The following is a 21,596-nucleotide window of genomic DNA, read 5'->3' on the forward strand; positions in this document are numbered from 1 at the left end:
AACATTATATAAAATAGGGATTCATTTCATTTATATGAATCGATTATTTTCAAACAATTACTTTTGAGTAACTGAGTGATGTGCTTCGCCATTGTAGTAGTTAGGGTTTGGTAAAATTGCAGTGAATCGAATCATGGGAATCAAAATAATTATTTGTGAAATAGCAAACAGTAAAAGGAAATAATTTAGCTGTAGCCTTCCTTTTGACTTGTGTCACTGTAAATCAAATGTTGTAGATACTTTAAGTTGATTTGGACACTTCTAAAGGTAACATATACAGTGCTTTCAGAAAGTATTCATACTCCTGGACTTATTGCACATTTTGTTGTGCTATAGCCTGAATTTAAAATATAATTTTTCTCACCCATGTACACACAGTACCCCATAATGACAAAGCGCAAATATGGTTTTAGAAATGTTTGCAAATTTATTGAAAAGGAAATACACAAATATCGAATTTATTCACACACCTGAGTAAATCAAACATGTTAGAACCATCTTTGGCAGCGATAACAGCTGTGAGTCTTTCTCGGTAAGTCTCCAAGAGCTTTGCACACCTGGATTGTACAATATTGCACAACTCTATCAAGTTGGTTGATGATTATTGCTAGACAGCAATTTTCAGGTTTTGCCATAGATCTTGTGAATTTGTCTCTCAGTGTCTGTTGGAAAGCAGAATGAACCAGGTTTTCCTGAAGGATTTGGCCTGTGCTTAGCTCTATTCCATTTATTTTTTATCTAAAAGAAAATGCATCTTTCAGCAGGACAATAACCAAAAACACAAGGCCAACTATATACTGGAGCTGCTTAGCAAGATGAAGTTGAATGTTCCTGAGTGGCCTAGTTACAGTTTTGGCTTAAATCGTTGTGAAAATCTATGGCAAGACTTGAAAATGGATTGTCTAGCAATGATCAACAACCAACTGCCATTACAATGAGCCCATCCTCCTATAGATCCTCCCACCAGCCTCCTCTGGGTGTAAGTGCTATGCAAATATGGAATGCATTCTGCGTGGCATCAGAAAAGGCAGGATCTGAGAAAGAGGATAGAGAGAGGGATCTTTTTTTAGCAGGTGCTACACAGTGTCTAACACCGATGACGATGAGCTGATTCCAGGGAACTGTACATGTCTCTGCATGTGTTACTCAAATCTGTTTGGAAGGTGTTGGTGACGTGTAATCCCAGCGGGCAAAGATAGTTATGAGGACCACTTCTGGTTGTTATGAGGTTGTACTGATATTATTTCAACCACCTTTCACACTAGGTTATGGGCGAGGTGACCACTGGTGCTCCTGCAACACCCTGGTTGGTGTGGGGATTAGAGGGGGCTGGTGGGAGAAGCTATAGGACAGGGGTGGGCAATTCCAGTCCTCGAGGGCCTGATTGGTGTCACAGTTTAGCACCAGCCCCAACTAACACACCTGACTCCAATAATCACCTAATCATGATCAGGCCCCCGAGGACTGGAGACGCCCACCCCTGCTGTAGGAGGTCGGGCTCATTGTAATGGCTGGAAGGGAATGAATGAAACCGGAGTCAAACGTGGTTTCCATATGTTTGATGTATTTGGTACGTTCCAATCATTCCTTTCCAGCTATTACAATGAGCCCATTCTCCTATAGCTCCTCCCACCAGCCTCCTCTGCTGGGGATTTCATGGCCTGATGAACATAAGACCTGTGTTAAAAAATAATAAAATAAAAAAAAAAGTTTCATTTCATGTTCCTCCTAATTTCTGCTTGTCTTTGAGGAATGTGCTTCAAAATTCAAAAGGCGTTCGCACATCAGAGCTATCTTTGTTTCAGGTGCATGATAACAGTTGAATAAGATGAGAAAAAATAAGACACGTTGCTCTGACGAAGGCCTTGAGGCCGATACGCAAAGCTTAATAAAGAGCAGTTATACTAGCAAGAGCAGTGTGCGGGTTTCTTATATTTTTCTCATCTTTGAGCAATGTGCTGAAAACAGAGTTTGATTTGCAAAAAAAATGTATTCTTTATGTTTGCAGAGAAATAATTAGGGTACAGTGTTGAGGCCTTATCACGTATGCTTCGAGCCTGCATTTATCTACATTTATATTATAATATTTTCTGTTTAAAATTACCCTCGGTAGTCTGGTGCTTCCCTTGAAAAGTAATGTTTTTTTTTTCTTCACTTAAAATATTTCAAAATTGCATTCAAATTACACAGCAGGCACGGCCATTGTTCAGTCCATGGTTGCTTTTTTGTATTCATGTCTACGTGCCCCCAAAGCAGTTCCTCTAGTTTTGATTTGGGTAACAATTTGACTTGAAAATTACTTTCTGAAGACTCGAAACCCAATAAACGACTAGAGGCTTTGACAAACTCAACAAATCGCTCTCTAAGCTTTCTCAGACAAGACCAAAAACCTTGCAGACATTGTCAATGTTTGCACACATTTTGAACAAACTGCTTTCATTCTGGTGTCTGTCTGTCTTAACAGCCCCAATGTTTTTGGGGTAACAGTTCATTGAACCCTAGACACAGCACCTCACCCCCCAGCTTGAAACTGAGGGAAGAAATCAGACTTTGAGATGTGGATGTGATGGAACAGGTCCTGAGATAATAACAGACAGCTAAAGAACGTAGCTCCTTGAATGGTGAACAATGTAAGCTGAGCTTGTTGAATTGCTAATATATTAAGTATTTCCTGTGTACTAATACCAACTACAAACATAAGATGGTTACTGGCACCCTACATAAGTTGTGTACACCCATAGTATTTATTTTAATAAGATTCACTCATTTAATCAATCTGTCTAATCACAATTGTGAATCCAATCATCCCAGTCAATAATACATGTACAATTATGATCCAGTATTGACCATTTATATCTACAAGGAGGACCGTCTGAATATGGATCCATAAAGCTGTAGGTCATCTTGAATCTGTGCCTCTCCTCTGTGCCTCACCCTCTCCTCCCCTCTCCCCTCCCATGGTTGGTTACTCAACCCTGCACCTTAGAGGCTGCTGCCCAATGTACACAGACATGGAATCACTGGTCACTTTAATAATGGAACACTAGTCACTTTAATCATGTTTACATACTGTTTTACCCATTTCATATGTATATACTGTATTCTAGTCAAGACCATCCTATTCAACTATTGCTCTATATATACTATTCTATCCTACGTATTCTACAGATACACTAAATATTCTATCCACATACTGACCATAATGTCTATGATGTCCATACATCCCATCACATATATATATATATACTGTATATTTATATATTTATTTTCTGGACCCCTGACATTGGTCATCCTAATATTTATATATTTCTTAAGTCCATTCTTTTACTTTTACTTTTAGATCTGTGTGTATTGTGGTGAATTGTTAGATATTACTGCACTGCTGGAGCTAGAAACGCAAACATTTCACTACACCCGCATTAACATCTGTCTAAATACATGTATGCGACCAATAACATTTGATTTGATTTTGATTTGACCTCCCACCCTCCCACAGTGGAACCATGTGAATCCGTGACGTCCGTCTGTCTGTTTTTAGCTGCCTGCGCTGGAGGAAGGCCTGGCACTGAGGCACAGAGGGGACATGGAAACGGTTGGTGTTTCCCGGTGCAGTCTGTCCTGAGTTACATCCCAAATAACAACCTATCCCTCATAGACAGTGCACTACCCTATGAGCCCTGGTCAAAAGTAGTGCACTGTATTAGAAATAGGTCACCATTTGGGACTCCGCCCACATTAACCAGATTTTCTTCAGCAGCCATATGTCGTATCAGCGTGATAGACCCAGCCACCTTTCCAGCACCCCTGGGAATCACAACCAACTCTCAACCCTGGCCGCGGCTGTGTCTTTTACAAGGATCTCCTTACATATCGGAACACATTCCTACACTCCAGCAAAGGCTATCTTAGGCCTACAACAAGGCTTGTGGATCTCTGTAATCTTCTCTTTGGTAAATGTGAAAAAGAAAAATAACTAAAGTCACAGAGGAGTGCTCCAAAGTGGTGAGGAGGTTGCCAAATTAGGATTACTCACTTTCACAACAACAACAATCTTGGAACCCTCATCAGTGCTTTTGACCATATGGATTCCCGGCCTACTGCGTAGGCTACAGGACGTTCACAGAGCTACACACGTCATCATGTTAGTAGGGATGAATTGTTACTGTACACTACATGACCAAAAGGATGTGGACACCTGCTCGTCGAACATCTCATTCCAAAATCATGGCATTAATATGGAGTTGGTCCCCACTTTGCTGCTATAACAGCCACTCTTCTGGGAAGGCTTTCCACTAGATGTTGGAACATTGCTGCAAAGACTTGCTTCCATTCAGCCACAAGAGCAATAGTGAGGTCGGGCACTGATGCTGGGGGATTCGGTCTGGTTCGCAGTCGGTGTTCCAATTCATCACAAAGGAGTTCGATAGGGTTGAGTTAGGGCTCTGTGTAGGCCAGTCAAGTTATTCCACACCAATCTCGACAAACCATTTCTGTATGGAACATGCTTTGTGCACAGGGGCATTGTCTTGCTGAAACAGGAAAAGGCTAGAATCGTCTAGAATGCTGTAGCGTTCGGGCCTTGCTCGAACCATGAATAACAGCCCCAGACCATTATTCCTCCTCCACCAAACTTTACAGTTGGCACTATACATTCAGGCAGGTAGCGTTCTCCCGGCATCTACCAAACCCAGATTTATCCGTTGGACTGCCAGAGGGTGAAGCGTGATTCATCACTCCAGAGAACGCATTTCCACTGCTCCAGAGTCCAATGGCATTGCGCATGGTGATCTTAGGCTTCTGTGCAGCTGCTTGGCCATGGAAACCCATTTCATGAAGCTCCTGACGAACAGTTTTTGTGCTGACGTTGCATCCAGAGGCAGTTTGGAACTCGTAGTGAGTGTTGCAAACAAGGACAGATGATTTTTATGCGCTTCAGCACTCGGCGGTCCCGTTCTGTGAGCTTATGTGTCCTACCACTTCGCGGCTGAGCCGTTGTTGCTTCTAGAGGTTTCCACCTCACAATAACAGCACTTACAGTTGACTGGGGCAGAACTAGCAGGGAAGAAATTTGACGAACTGACTTGTTGGAAAGGTGGCATCCTATGACGGTGCCACGTTGAAAGTCACTGAGCTCTTCAGTAAGGCCATTCTACTGCCAATGTTTGTCTATGGAGATTGCATGGCTGTGTGCTTGATTTTATACACCTGTCAGCAACGGATGTGGCTGAAATAGCCGAAACCCACTCATTTGAAGGGGTGTCCACATACCATGTATATTTAGTGCATGTGTGATACTACAGTATTTATGTAGTCATATCTTTACCCCGTCTGTGTGTGTGTGTGTGTGTGTGTGTGTGTGTGTGTGTGTGTGTGTGTGTGTGTGTGTGTGAGATGATAGAGTATGTACTAGTCATATCTGTTATCCCATCTGTCTCTCTCTCTCTGTGTGTGTGTGTGTGTGTGTGTGTGGTGTGTGTGTGTGTGTGTACGAGTTTGTGCGAGTGTGTGTGCGAGTGTGTATGCGAGTGTGTGAGTGTGTGTGTGATGATATATTATGTACTAGTCATATCTGTTATCCCATCAGTCATCTGATGTAGTTTCATTCACCCCTTCAGTATAGTTATAGAGATGTACTTAGTTATATAGACATATACAGTCAGGTCAATAATTATTAGCACCCTTGATAAAGATGAGCAAAAAAAAGCTCTATAAAACCAATTCCACAAATACTGAGCTATATTGTATGCGCCCCAAAAATGTTAATGTTTATTATTTTATACTGATACAATTGCTCAGAGAAAGATATTTTGTTTAAAAATTAATACAAAACATCTCTAAAAAATATATATTGATAACAATTATTGTCACGTCTGTTTTCAAGCCTCTAGCATCGTCCCGCACTCTAGCACCCTCCCGAGGATAACCACACGGAGCCTTTCTCTAAAATGTTTTATGAGCTTGGAGAACACATTGGGAGAGCAAGGTTCCCCAACTGGTGGTTTATTTGGCCCCCCAAGTATTCTGAGCAACAATATATATATATATATATATGTACTGTATGTACCAAATTTTTTTGTACATCATTTTATTTATTTTCATTGTTGGCTATAATAAAAGCACCAGGAAGTCAGCTTTTAATTTTGGAAATCTGTTCCCAAGTATTCTCACACATAATAGAGAGACACATAGTCGTATACAAATTTAAGCACGATTTGAAATTATTATGTTTTAGTCAAATGTTATATCCGTTTGGTCTTCTTGCTGTCAATTTGCAGTCTACAAATTATTTATAATTATGTTCCGGCTTCCTGACCATCCGCTCAAGAAAAGAAATCGTCCCCAGCTGAATCTAGTTGATGATCATTGTCTCAGACCATTCCTCCATACTAAATCTATCCAGATCCTTCGTCTGCTCTTATGGACTGCCTTCTTCAATTCAAACCACAGGTTTTCAATGGGGTCAAGTCCCGAGACTGAGACGGCCATTGCAAAATGTTGATTTTGTGGTCAATCACCATTTCATTGTGAATTTTTATTAGTGCTTGGGGTTATTGTCTTGCTGGAAAAGCCTCTTATGGCCAGAACGGGGCACCCGGCTCCAAATCAAATGCAGTCAACGCTAACCCAGTTCACCCAGGGCATGCCTGGGGCATTCATCGAGTCCCCTCATTTCTGACCAAGATGGAGTCAAGATGGATCCTCCCATTTCCTTACACACCTGCTCCCTCTGAGAGATTCACAATTTGGCAAAAGTCCGTCCTCTCTTCGACTCCTCCGTCCTCCTCTCCTCCTTGACCTGGAAACATAAAAGTGGTCAAGCGTCAAGGAGAGTATCAATTTGTTAGTTGGCGAATGATGAAGTGTCATCCACTCTTCGATAGCCTCCTCTCGCCGAGGATTCTCATGAATATCCTTTTGCTGGTTGCGGAAGTGTTTGAAAAACATCCACATCCCGCCTTTTGCCCTCAAAACAATCTCAATTTGTTGGGGCACGGACTCTACAAGGTCTACAATTTTAGCCCCGATATCCTTACACAGCTCTCTGGTCTTGGACATTGTGGAGAGGTTGGAGTCTGTTTGATTGAGTGTGTGGACAGGTGTCTTTTATACAGGTAACGAGTTCAAACAGGTGCAGTTAATACAGGTAATGAGTGGAGAACAGGAGGGCTTCTTAAAGAAAAACTAACAGGTCTGTGAGAGCCGGAATTGTTACTGGTTGGTAGGTGATCAAATACTTATGTCATGCAATAAAATGCAAATGAATTACTTAAAAATCATACAATGTGATTTTCTGGATTTTTTTTAGATTCCGTCTCTCACAGTTGAAGTGTAGCTATGATAAAAATTACAGACCTCTACATGCTTTGAAAGTAGGAAAACCTGCAAAATCTGCAGTGTATCAAATACTTGTTCTCCCCACTGTATATATATATATATAAAAAGTTATGTCCCCCCACTTCCATAACCAAAGTTGTTTATAATTCATGAATGACATGAAAACATTTGAAACAAAACATAATTAATTAATGTAGTATTTCTGTGTCAGAAAGTCTCACAATTATCCATCATAAAATTATTATCATAACCAACATAACTCTATTTTATGCACGGTAAAAACAAGTAAATACAATACTTATTACAATGTACTTAGAAGAATAATTACACAGTAATGAAAACACAAAAGTAGAAAATGAGTCTAGACAATTGTTGTGGGTGTTAATTACATTGCTAAACAGCTTGCTACACTATAGGCTACCTGGACATTTATAATAGTCTCGGAGGGCTCTGGCAGAACTTACATCATGATATTGTAACTCATCAGGAAATGTTTAACTCTGTTACGTTCCTTCTATTTGGAAAGGTAGTTCATTCTTCTCTCTCTCTCAATTCAATTCAAGGGGCTTTTTTGGCATGGGAAACATGTGTTAACATTGCCAAAGCAAGTGAGGGAGATAATATACAAAAGTGAAATAAACAATAAAAATTAACAGTAAACATTACACATCTCTCTCTCACACTCCACCAATACAGGATCAAAACAGGATGTCCTATTTGTTTCCTCTTGGTTAGCATCTTGATGGAAGAGCAACATTGACTACAGGAGCCAAGGGGATCATCATGGACTTTATTAGTCATATTTAAGCTATTGTGATTTTTAAAAATGTGTCCTGAATCTGTTTATAACACATGCACATGTACTTTATTACACAATGGGAGACAAGGGTGGTGGGGAAGCCAATATGCTATTCTATTCTATTTTATTCTATACTACATTGTTCTATTATAGTCTCTTCACTTCTCTTCTTTTCTGTCTGCTTGTCTGTCTGCCTAATCTAGTCTGTATGTCTGCTTGTCTGTCTGCTTAATCTAATCTAATCTAGTCTGTCTGTATGTCAGTCAGTCAGTCAGTCAGTCAGTCAGTCTGTCTGTCTGTCTGTCTGTCTGTCTAATCTAGTATGTCTGTTTGTCTAATCTAGTCTGTTTGTCTGTCTATCTAATCTAGTCTGTCTGTCTGTCTGTCTGTTTGCCTGTCTGTCAGGTTGGATGTGGGATACAGTATCCAGCATCATTACCCAGTTTCAGTCTGTGAACTGTTGATAACCCTCATGACGTGTGCATATGGATATAACTTCTATATTCATGCACTAGATTCCCTCTCTAGCTGTTAACGACGCCCATTCATGGCTGCCTGAGACTGGGGTTTAATTTTAATCGGTGAAGGATGAGTTGCTCAGAGGATACACGCGTTGTGACGAGTTGCTCAGAATATACAAACGTTGTGACGAGTTGCTCAGAGGATACACACGTTGTGATGAGTTGCTCAGAGGATACACACGTTGACCATCATCCTGCTGCTGCTCCTTTCCTGTCGTCTCATCGCAAACTCTTGTGCACCCTCTGGTGCTTGCTAGTCTCCAAAACTTCTTTGTGTTGCCTGCTTTGCAGATTGTCTTCCTTGTCTCTGTGGTTGCTCATTATTCAGAGACAGGCGGATCTCAGGTCATCTGCAGCTGCAGCAAAGGAGAAGCAGGAAACATGGCGTTCATCCATTAGACCGGGCGAACGCATGAAATACAGGACAACTTTTATGTAGAAGATCGCTTCTCCACCAGAAGAAGACGTAACTGTGAGTTTATAATAAAATGTACCAGTTTGTTCAAGATCACTGCTCGCTTGGGTTCATGGTTCACGAGTACGTCGTTGTTTGATAGATGGAATAATTTGGAGACAGAGAGAGCGCCTCGTGAATGACATGGAAAGAGCTTATCTCCTTTCTTAGTTAGTGTAGCACCAGACGTGGTGACTTGCCTGGGCGAGCGTGAATAAACGGGTGGACAAACGAATGCTCGAACTGGCTGGCGCTGGAAACCATGGTAGTCAAAGTCAACTAGCTTCTTCTACCAATATTCTACCAACCTTCCATTCGTGTAGCTATCTAGCTATCTATCTTTCGTGTTCTTATCAAACTGGATAAGGAGGAAATAAGAAAGCCGAGGCTGTGAGCTGCGCTAGGTCGGAAGAGTCAGGAGATTTAGCTGTCGGTCCCCCGGCTGTGTTGTGCGATTGCTCCAAGGAGAAGCCATTGCACGGACTGTTCTACCTCCTCTCCCACTCCCAGCCAGCCAGAGCAGAAAGAGAGAGCCCAGCCTCCATTAGCGACAGTCTGGCTGGCATAGCCGCTGGTACACGTCCAGACACTCCATGTCCACTATGTTATGCTGCCGATGGTTTATTCCTTCAATTACAATCTAATCTGATGTGGATTTAATATGGTTCTTCATATGATTGGAACTATCTAACTACGAGTTTCTTGGATGAAATATCCGTATGATCAGTTTGACTTCTTTTTTAAATGTATTCTGAGTCTGATGTGGCGCTGTAAGGAGAACTGTTTTGGATGTTATGCTGTCAGCCAAGGCTCTGAAGTCAGGTATGTCATTGGGGCTTCACCATAAAATGGAGGAAGGCAGATGAGTCTCAGAGGAGAGCCTGGAGTCAGACAGGAGCCTTCACGGAAGAACAAAGGTTGACTTTCTTCTCCTGTACAGCAGCCAATTCTGGGTTGTTACAGGGTTAATGTAGCTATAGTTTGGAAGTCTTTATGGATACCAACAAGTATTGTTAGTTTTATTTATAGTGATTTATGAGAACAAGTCAAGGTGAAGTTAATATTCTATTTTGGATTCATTTGATTCATTTCCTTTCCACCTGTTCTACTATTGCCATTGAGTTTAGGGGTAAATGTAGGGTACTTTAGGAGTGTTATTATGGGTCCCAGTGGTAGGTCTAGTCTGTGATGGTTTGGAGCTGTCAATGTGCTGGGGAGAGAAGGACAGTCGCAGACACACATGGATGAGATGGGAATTTTAATGCTTAATAATGTAGTGGTTGTAGCTGCGAGTTGTTCATGCTTTACAAAGTGGTGGTCCCCAAACAGTGCACGCGCACACACACACAACACACAACACACACCACACACACACACACACACACACACACACACACACACACACACACACACACACACACACACACACACACACACAGAGGAGTGCAGTCTTACAAAGTTCTTGAGAGTAAAGTAGATAACTTTCAAAAGCAGTTTGCTACACTTCAACCATCTCACCATGCAGGCTATGCCATATGGCTATTTGTCAATTTAGGCTACAGTACATTAGATAGACAGAGCTATCCAAAAAGTTAAATGAACAATTTACATGTTTTATTACACATTGTTTTGAGATTTAGAGTTTGAATAGTCGTTTGTTAATCGAATTGTTATTTATGTGCTTATGTTCTCAGCATGTACAGTACATGTAGTTCTCCTCAACCTCAGTTTAACTGGTGTGTACCGTATGGCTGAAGGAATGGCATTCCTTGTCATTCACTCAGTCAAGAGAAGGCAATGTGTGCCTGACTCTCCTGCAGACTCACTCGCTCTGGCCACGGTGAAATCTTGCTGACAAGGAGACTGAACTATACACTCTGCGACAACTGTGGGCTAGGAGGCAATCAAAATGGTGGCGCATGTCTCGGTCTCACATGTCAAGGGAAACAGGTTCTCAAGGAGGAGCTAGCTGGGATGTTTGGACTGAAAATATGTAGGCTAGATGGCTTCAGAGCAGGGCAGATTTTGGTATTTGCTGGGAAGTTGATGTTCTTGCTAGACTTCATGCTGTAGTCTTGATCTTTTACAGATCAGTCATTCCTGTACCATGCAAATAGCTTCCACGTTGAAGAATGGATACTTACGACCCAAGTTAGCTGCATTATCGCCTACATTTTGATGCTATGATCACAATTGATCACTGATAGAACATCACTGTGAACCTCATGTCTAGGCTATTTTTAGTCTCAAACAATCTGGATGAAGTTAGCAGATCTCCAGCATTACACAGTAGCCCAATTCTGATGGATTGTCCAAGACCTCCAGAAGTTGTGTGTTGACACTCTGGGGGTTAAAGTGCATTTCCTTATCAAAGTAGTTTTGTTTTTCTTCAGCATTAATGCAAAAATATTTAGTCTACTTTCTCATTGTACTGACCGACAATGCATTAGGCTATTACCGTGTTTATGTTTAAATATTTGTGCCCTGCTGTAGGAAGGATTAAGCCACCGAAAGCACCTCAGTCTTTCCAAATTAAACAAGGCGACTTTCACTCCTATACAAATATTTATATTAACCTAGATCACCTATAATCCACACACTGAGACACATACAAGGCTCTCCCTCGCCCTCCATTTGCCAAATCTGACCAGAACTCTATCCTCCTGATTCCTGCATACAAGCAAAAACGCAAACAGGAAGTACCAGAGACGCGCTTAATACGGAAGTGGTCCAATGAAGCAGATGTTAAACTACAGGACTGTTTCACTAGTACAGACTCCAATATGTTCAGGGATGCATCCAAAGACATTGAAGAGTTTACCACATCAGTCACTGGCTTCATTAATAAGTGCATCGACGACGTCGTCCCCACAGTGACCGTACGTATCTCCACCAGAAGCCATGGATTACAGGCAACATTTGAACTGAGCTAAAGGCTAGAGCTGCCACTTTCAAGGAGCGGGACACTAATCCGGACGCTTGTAAGAAATCCCGCTATGCCCTCCGACGAACCATCAAACAGGCTAAGCGGCAATACAGGACTAAAATCGAATCCTACTACACCGGCTTTGACGCCGATGTGGCAGGGATTGTAAACTATCACGGATTACAAAGCCGCAAAGCCGCAAACTGCCCAGTGACGCGAGCCTACCAGACAAGCTAAATGCTTTCTATGTTTGCTTCGAGGCTAGCAACACTGAACCATGCACAAGAGCACCAGTTGTTCCTGACGACTGTGTGATCACGCTCTCTGTAGCCGATGTGACTAACACCTTTTAAAACTTCTTATGGGCAGGTGGGACGGTAGCGTCCCACCTGGCCAACATCCGGTGAAATTGCAGAGCGCGAATTTCCAAAATACCAAATTCAAATATTTAACATTCTTGAAAATATAAGTGTTATACATCAAAATAAAGCTTAACTTCTTGTTAATCCAGCCGCTGTAAAAATCTGTGTCAAATTTCAAAAAGGCTTTACGGCGAAAGCAATGCGATTATCAGAGGACAGCGCCCCGCATACAAACACATGAAAGTCATATTTCAACCAGACAGGTGCGCCACAAAAGTCAGAAATAGCAATATAATTAATGCCTTACCTTTTGAAGATCTTCTGTTGGCACTCAAATGTCCCAGAAACATCACAAATGGTCCTTTTGTTCGATAATGTCCTTCTTTATGTCCCAAAAATGTCAATTTATTTGGCGCGTTTGATTCAGAAATACACCGGTTTCAACTCGCCCAACATGCCTACAAAGTATCTAATAAGTTACCTGTAATCTTGGTCCAAACAGGTACCCTTAACCAGGTACCCTAAAACGTAAATAATCAATAAAATTTAAGACGGAATAAACTGTTTCTAATACCGGATAAAAACAACGTGAAGCGCGCTCCAGTTCACGCGCGCCAAAACAGTAGAGTCCACCTGGAGTGACACTTACAATGAATAGGACTACTTCTTGATTTCTCAAAAGAAAAACATAGAACAATTTTTAAAGACTGTTGACATCTAGTGGAAGCCATAGGAACTGCAACCAGGTTCCTAATAATAAGGGTATCCCATAGAAAACAATTGGAAAATCCTATGACCTCAATCCCCCCCCCCCCCCCCCCCCCGATGGTTTGTCCTCAGGGTTTTGCCTGCCATATCAGTTCTGTTATACTCACAGACATTATTTTAACAGTTTTAGAAACTTTAGAATGTTTTCTATCCAAATCTACCAATTATATGCATATCCTAGCTTCTGGGCCTGAGTAACAGGCAGTTTACTTTGGGCACACTTTTCATCCGGAGGTGAAAATACTGCCCCTACCCAAGAGAGGTTAAACAGGTTAACATTCAGGTTAACAGATGGATTACCAGGACGCATACTCAGAGCATGCAACCTCTCCCTGACCCAGTCTGTAATACCTACATGTTTCAAGCAGACCACCACAGTCCTTGTGCCCAAGAACGCCAAGGTAACCTGTCTAAACCCATAGCACTCACATCTGTAGCCATGAAATGCTTTGAAAGGCTGATCATGGATCACATCAACACCATCATCCAGACATACTGCCCCTTCCACACCGCCCTTTCCCACCTGGACAAAAGGAAAACCTACGTGAGAATGCTGTACATTCACTACAGCTCAGCGTTCAACACCATAGTGCCCAACACCATGAACACCTCCCTCTGCAACTGGATCCTGGACTTCCTGACAGGACGCCCCCAGGTGGTGAGGGTAGGCAACAACACATGCGCCACGCTGACCCTCAACACGGGGCCCCTCAGGGGTGCGTGCTTAGTCCCCTCCTGTACTCCCTGTTCACCCACCACTGCATGGTTGTGCACAACTATAGAGAGGAGGTCGGAGAACTGGCAGTGTGGTGCCAGGACAACAACCATGGCTACCCTGACTATTTGCATTGATCCCTTTTTATTTGCACCGGCTCTATGCACCGGCTCTATGCACACTCACTGGACTCTACCCACACACTCACACATACTACACTGACACCCCAACACACACATACAAACACTACATACGCTTACACACACACACAAACATGAATATTGACACCACACACAGGGACGCCACACATAGACACACTTTCACACTCTTCACATACGGTGCTGCTACTCTGCTTTTTATCTATCCTGATTGCCGAGTCACTTTTACCCCTACCTACATGTACATATCATCTCAATTACTTCAACTACCTCGTACCCCTGCACACTGATTCGGTACCGCTACTCTATGTCTATAGTCTCGTTATTGTTATTTTATTGTGTTACTATTTCCTTTGACATCTTCTGCACATTTTTCTTACTTTTTAACTCTGCATTTTTTGGGGTAAGGGCTCATAAGTAAGCATTTCACATGCGTTGTAGTCGACGAATGTGACAAATACAATTATATATAATTTGATGTTTTATCCCCATTCTGTTGTAAGGGATTTACTGTTGTGAACATTTGTCAAGTTCTTATAATCATAAGAGATACTTTTATAACAAGATTTTAGCGAGGTATTTCAGTCTTATGAAGAAAATGGGAAGAATTAGACAACAGAATGAATGTGACCTCTTAGTTCAGTGACGGTTTGGACATATAGGAAGAATGAAATGGAGCTCGGGCAGAGTGGCAGAGTGATGCACTCTAGTGTAGATACCTTGCGGCCGTGGCAGGGACGGGAGAGAGAGACACAAAAGCCAATTGAAATGGTCCAGTGAGTGCTTTCTTGACATGATGCATTGGCTCATAAGATGTAGGGCCTAGCCTACTGCAACGGTGAACACACTTTCTTTTAGTAGTTCATGCTATGGCCCTATTTCAGAATAGCCCCCTTTCTGTCAATATTGGATATTTTGAGTGTTTTTTTTTGCCACTGCAAAACACAGCTACCATCTTACCTGCTTTCTGATTAGCTTGCATGTAAATCAAACCTAACCCACATTATAGCTCTTCTTGGCATTATTTTGTATTTAGGTACAAGAGCACAAATCATGGTAGAATAAATTAAACTGTTAAAGGAAGTGATTTTCTTGTGGCAGTGACATTCTGGTTACTGTTGTCATGGTTCACTTCAGTGCAAATGGCATCTTCTCTCTATCTGTATACCAACTTTGGAAGGGGTTATGAAATAACGTTACTTAACTGTTTTTTAATATTTTATAATATTTACTTTATATTACATAAGATGTTAGTGCCAGGGGTACATCCCTAGTAAGGTCAGCATGTGTAAGGAGCTTCCTTGTTTGATCTGTAGAAAAATCTTACACTATATACTGATGGGATTTCTTTTTACTGCTCAGTACTACGAGGTACACAAAGTTAAGAATTTGTTCTTAACTGACTTGCCTAGTTAAATACAGGTTAAATTTAAAAAAATACAATAAAAACAGAGACAGTGTCGATCATGAGACATGAGGCATCATTGCACATGCATGGAGTCTCTGTGGACATCTAGGACTATTTTGAACTGAATTTAAGAAGCTCTATGTGCCTTTATGTTGTTTTCAAGATATCTAGTAAACCATATTTAATCAGACTGATATAGGCTTAGCCAGTAGCCACCAGCTTTCCCATAGGTTAGCAAGTCTGATCAGTCTCATCCACAATCCTTCATAAGTTTCTCAAACGAGACACAGTAAACCAACTCTGTCAGCCGAGTCGAGCTGAGCTGCGGTGGAAAAATTCTGAATTCTTTGGAGACGCCAGTTTGTGAGGCAGTCTAGTGGCAGGGGACAAGGCCCTCTTTGAGAGGGAACAGGAGTGGTCTTGTAAAGGGGATCCACTGGCCTCAGCCTACAGAGCAATGAAGCTGTCCAAGGCCGATTAAATATTTAAGGAGTTGGGAAGGAGGTCTCGCTGGTAAGTTAATATTAATGGGTCTTGTGTTGCTCTTCAAGAGGGTGGTTTGGCTCACCTGAAGAGGGACCGTAAGATACTTCTATACAAGTAGGAGAGACTAGCATACAGTAGGAGAGACTAGCATACAGTAGGAGAGACTAGCATACAGTAGGAGAGACTAGCATACAGCGGAAACAGTTTAAAAATGTCACATCTAGAAAGTAACAGTTCTGTTAGGCTTTCCCGTTTCCACCAGTGGGATCTATATCTATGTCCACTGTCTTGCTTCGTTCACTTCAAGACCTACCAGCTTGTAACCTCACCTTCACCCTGTAACTGGTATCTGTGTCAGGTAAAGGAAGATGACAGTAATGCTGAATGTTTTGGAAGACTTCCACAAAGAACGTCACGATGAGAAATGTTGCTTACACCTCATAAAGAGCAATAATGTTTTAAGATCAGTCATGCTCTCGTTTATCTTTAAATTGAGCAGAATATATTCTAAGTATGAAGAGAAAAAGATTAGGACACATTATTTACAGAGCTTTGACCTTAGATCTAACAATAGAGGACGCCCAGTATGATGACCATCACTGAAGCAAGGTAGAAGAACTTCTTATTAAATGGTTTGATTATGGAGATGAAAGCTCTGAACGTAGTGGACAAACCCCAATGTGTGGAAAGAGAGAGAACTGATGTAATCTTGTAGTAATCTTGTTGTAGGCTAATCCTGTTACAACCTTGTTACAACCTATTCACAGCCTTTGTTTCACACCTATGTGGGTTTCTGTCATCAGTGACCAATAATAGTCATGCTTTCTGTAGGCCTGCAATGGTGACCTCTCAGGGGAGAAATCCATGTGCCTCAAATCTATTTTGAATTGGACACATAGCATTGGCAGGTCGGCTCTGTTGGCCTAACTTTGGGAAATGGTGCCAAAGTCAAACAGAGATGGGTTATGGATTGCTTGGTTGTGTAGTGGAATGCTGAATGCATCATGGTTTGCTGAAGTTGGCCTAATTGTCTTTGTGGAAAAACACTTCCTGGTTATTCTCCAAGAATGTCCTTGGACATCCTACTTCAGTTTTCTGTCTTTAACTCTACGTATTCATCCGTGACCCAGCACATTCCCTTTGGGAAATACAATCCAAGACAGTTTGAAAACAGAGCCACAGCTTGAGTTTTGCTTCAAACAGACGTTCTGGGCTTGTGGCTTTACTATCCACTGGTCACTACATCTAAGAACCTAATTTATTTAAGGTACCATTACAGTGTTTACTAGTAGTAAAGAACTCAAGCATTTCTTAATGGGCACATAGTAAATGTGGTTCAACTTGTTTGTATTTATGCAAACCTTTTGGCTTTGTAATTGACCTTGAGAGAACTTTTGACAGTCAGACTATTTTGATCAATTTTTGATTGAGATCTCTGGATTAGTCATTATTATGATTATTTCCGCTGCCTTGTGAATGGCGAGCAGCAGTCAGTTGGGTAAGATAATGGAAATGTCAAATAGTGTGAGATGACTGTTTAATTATGTGGTGGTTTAACTGTTAGTGTGGGAGGCGGATATTATTATTGTTTCATATTGTCCGTGCCTCTGATGATGAATGAATGCTAAATGATTGCTGAATGATCGCTGAGTGATCGCTGAGTGATCGCTGAGTGATCGATGATTGATCGATGAGTGATTGCTTCTTGAGGCAATTGCAGTATTATATGCTTTTTCTAATTCTCAATACTACACAGATTTCCTTTACTATTAATACATTTCTAGCAACTAATGTAGCCAGTAAGTGTGTTAATAAAAATGATGATGAAACTCTTGACACGATGTCAAGCCAAGCACTGTGATGCAGTATGAAAATGTATGCACTCACTACTGTAAGTCACAGTGGATAAGAGCATCTGCTAAATTACTAAAATGTAAAAATATAAAACTGTGATATGGCCTCAGGGATTAAATTACATGAATGACAAAATAGGCTGTATAATTTCACACAGTGACACGTTGACGGTGCTTACCTGTGCCTGTATGTATTCCGAATGTTTTACCTTGCGATTTAACACTCTAGACCAGGTGTTTTGAGCAGGAGCAATGTCAAAGTGAAGTGAGGTTTGCGTCATTGGAGAAGTTGCTAAGGTACATGTATCAGCTCAGCCCATGGAGAATACTCTAACCCAAAGGGCAGAGAAACCAAGTGAGAAGTACCTCCACCGATTAAAAAAAAAAAGAATAACATTTTTTGAATAATAGTGCTAAAGGCTTGCAATTAGTTTGTGCACTTAATACTTTTTGGGGATGGCATATTTAATTAACCTTATTGCTGTGAGCCTAAAAGCCTGAGTTGTGTGTTTTATCAGAAATAAAACCCAATTACCTCAATTTGAAAGCACTGCAAATGTAGGCTGAAGCACCGCAAATGTAGGCTGAAGCACTGCAAATGTAGGCTGAAGCACTGCAAATGTATGTTTGTGTTTCATCGTGTTATCAGTAAACCCTTCTCACGGCCTTCTCTGGAAACCTTGGTTAACCTACAGCATGACTGCTATCTCAAAGAGAGATTACGTTCCATATTTGGTGGTGGCTGAACTGTGATCCTCAAATCTCTTGTGTCTACCTATCTTCTGAAGAAGACCTTGTGGTGACAAGGCAACCACCTAGCAGAGAGAACATTTCACTTCTCCTTTCTCTGTCAGCTATGACAGCAGAAAACGAGAAAGGAAACTGGTCCAGGTCTGTGCTCCTAGCTAAACAGTCCCATCTGTGTAACAAGATAGCAGGGTAAAGGCAGGCAGGGCAGGGAGGGGGACTGGGTTGCCCATGCAGACCTTGAGGATCACAAAATGGTGGATGACCGTCCAATGCCACTGAGCCACTGATACTTCCCTGTTCTCTCTGTTTTGCTCTGCAGTGGGTGCTCTATGAAATGGAGTCCTCTCTCTCTGTCTCTGCGTAGCTAGCTCTGTTCACCCAATCTCTGCTCTGCTGGTCTCTCTGTGATGCAGAAGATAATTCTGTCAGGCCAGAGGGAGCAGCCAGCCAAGTGAGGTGACTCTGTTAAAGCAGGTTGAGCAATATTCTGATTAGACAGTGAACCATAGCCATGCATGGCAAGAAGGATCCAGAGTGCTGAGACTTATCTAGCTTAGCTGCCTTCAAACCAAACCTACAGGGTTTTAAGGATTTAATATGCTGTGTTTTGTTGCTTTTGTTGATTGCTTTTCCTTTCGGTTTGAAGGTTTGAAGGTCACACAGTCAGATGGTGAAATGATAATGGCTTCACTTTTGATTAATCCAGAAATGTTTGTTATTGAATGTAACCTCCTGTATACGCTACTCCCTGACGAAGGCCATTTCATTATATGAAGAGTGCCTTGGTCCTCCTTTCTTTTTGAAAGCCAACTGTACGTTTGCTTCAGGAAATGTAAATGTTAGCAGAATATTAAACTAGCACGTTGTATATGATTAGATCGTATCAGCCATGTTTGTGATGCTTTCTACCAGGAGGAAATACCCAGCTTGCTAGATGACATTAGAGGGACAGCTATGGGAGAACATTCTTCTTGATCTGCAGTTCCATTGTCTCCTGCTTGTGCAAGAGGGGGCATTGTCTCCTGCTTGTGCAAGAGGGGCCATTATCTCGTGCTTGTGCAAGAGGGGCCAATGCTCTTGAGTGCTCTGTCACAACCACCCTTTTTAGAATCAGTGGAGCAACAATAGAAGCTTTCTATAAGAGACAAAGGCTACGCTATCCTCGGAGCAAGGTTGTACTGTGCCATGATGTGCTCTTTGATGGCTTTGATGGAAAGACAAAATGGGAAATGGTTTGGTCGGCAGGCAGGCAGTAGAGTTGGCTGGCCCCGTAAAGAAGAAGAAAGCGATGTGGCGATATTAAGTAATAATGCTAGCTGAGCTTTAGCTAGCTCGGGGGACGTCGGGTAACCATCTGTCATCTGAGGCTGACTGGCGGTGAATTGATTTGTTATTACTCCAAGATCTATTCAAATGTTGTTGAACAAGAAGATTGAAGATAAATATTTCTGGGGACGGAGAGCTGTTGCTCCATAAACATAGACGTGTATGTGGAATGGCGTCCTATTCCCTTTATAGTGCACCCTTATTAACCAGGGCCCATTCATACATTAGCTAAGGTCAGTCAAACTGTGAAATATCTACCCGTGTAGATTAGAAGCGGGGCTTCAGTTGGGTGTTCTCTGTCTGAGAAGCATCGTGTTAGTTCGTTAATGGTTGACCTAGTTCAGCTCCATATGCCATATGCTTCCTGGAACACATTTCATCTAAAATAAAAGCCATTATGGTGGTGTTGGTGGTGGAGAAGATTACTGTAATATACAATCATCTAATTTAGTAATGTTTCAAGCCAAGGCGTCATAATAAAAAAACATTTTGCAACTAATTTAGAAAATGTTGTAAAATATTGAATTATTATGATCCTGATCTATCCATAGTGGTTGATTGACTCATCACCCAGCCAAACTGTGGTTTTAACATTAGCTAGATTAAGTCATTTTAATAGATTCATCACTAAATGGTTAACTTATGTCACCATGGTTCAGACTAGAGGAGACATATCATACTCGAAACTATGAGCCTGGGTTGATGTCACCTCCACCATGACTAGCAGCTGCCCCACCGGGCAGAGAGAGATTCACTGGGAGATGACTATGTCTGGCTGATGTCACCTCATATGGCCCATGATACCAGCAGTGCTGTGTCTGTAATGGCACACTATTCCCTATAGGGCACTACTGGTCAGTTTAGTGCACTACATAGGGAATAGGGTGCCAATTTGGACACACACTAGTTGATATATGTTGAACGACATGGTGCTTTTTCTACTGATTATTTCCCCTGTTTTGAACATAATAATAGGGCCTGCTGCCTCATCGATCAGCCAGGTGGAATCAATGCGTCATGTCTGTGTGTTTTCAGACACTTCCTCATGATCAAATCCATTAAGGAAGTTTTGTCCTCTGATGACGATGAGTGAATAGAACAGAGGGAATAGAATAAACAGTAATTGTTTTCCTCACCGTTGTGAACCGTGTACTGGCTAATCTCTGGGAAATGTGTAGAAATGTGGAATATTGATAAATGGATATAGGAGAACAATTTGTGTATATTATGTTTTTTTCTTCTTCAGGTAAGTATTTTGTTTCAAACAGGGTTCGCACAAGTTGCTTGAGGTACTTGAATTTGGAACTCTGAAATTCAAGTACTGGAATACCTTGAAAATCAGACATTTACTCAAGTTGGTACTTTAAAAGTACTTGAATTAAAATGAGAGAACAGAAAATGATCACATATGTTAATATGAAAAATAGTAGAAATGTATTGGTCTTGTAAAGCAGATGTCTTCACGTGTTTCGCACTCTGGTTTCCAGGCGAGCTCGCTCATTCAACCCACACTGCCACTCAGCCAGGCGGGTACAGAACTGACTGATTAGGCGGCTCCAAACGTCACATCGATAGCTAAAATGCCGGACAAATGTAGATTCAACCCTGCCTGGCAGGATATTGACATTTATTAATGTTTTTTTCCCCAGATACAACCAGGGATGTAGTGTAGGGTAAACACACGTAAAAGCTGTTTACACAGCTTTTTTTTTGTGAAATAGCATTTACTCACCTT

At 41.6% G+C, this 21,596-nt stretch overlaps 1 protein-coding gene across 5 annotated transcripts in view; it reads left to right on the top strand.

Moving 5' to 3' along the window:
- Positions 1–8,676: 8,676 nt before the first annotated feature.
- LOC139538483 (zinc finger protein 462-like) overlaps positions 8,677–21,596 on the top strand; it is a 75,680-nt gene continuing 62,760 nt past the window's right edge. For 2 of the 5 annotated variants that reach the window (XM_071340578.1, XM_071340597.1), the window contains exon 1: positions 8,682–9,127. The gene's annotated coding sequence lies outside the window, so the exon portion shown is untranslated. Of the gene's footprint in view, positions 9,128–9,149; positions 9,932–21,596 lie in introns of those variants that run through there. The other 3 variants (XM_071340616.1, XM_071340607.1, XM_071340588.1) reach the window with 3 other exon arrangements.

This window comes from Salvelinus alpinus, chromosome 1, assembly GCF_045679555.1.
Source record: "Salvelinus alpinus chromosome 1, SLU_Salpinus.1, whole genome shotgun sequence".
Lineage (NCBI taxonomy): Eukaryota > Metazoa > Chordata > Actinopteri > Salmoniformes > Salmonidae > Salvelinus > Salvelinus alpinus.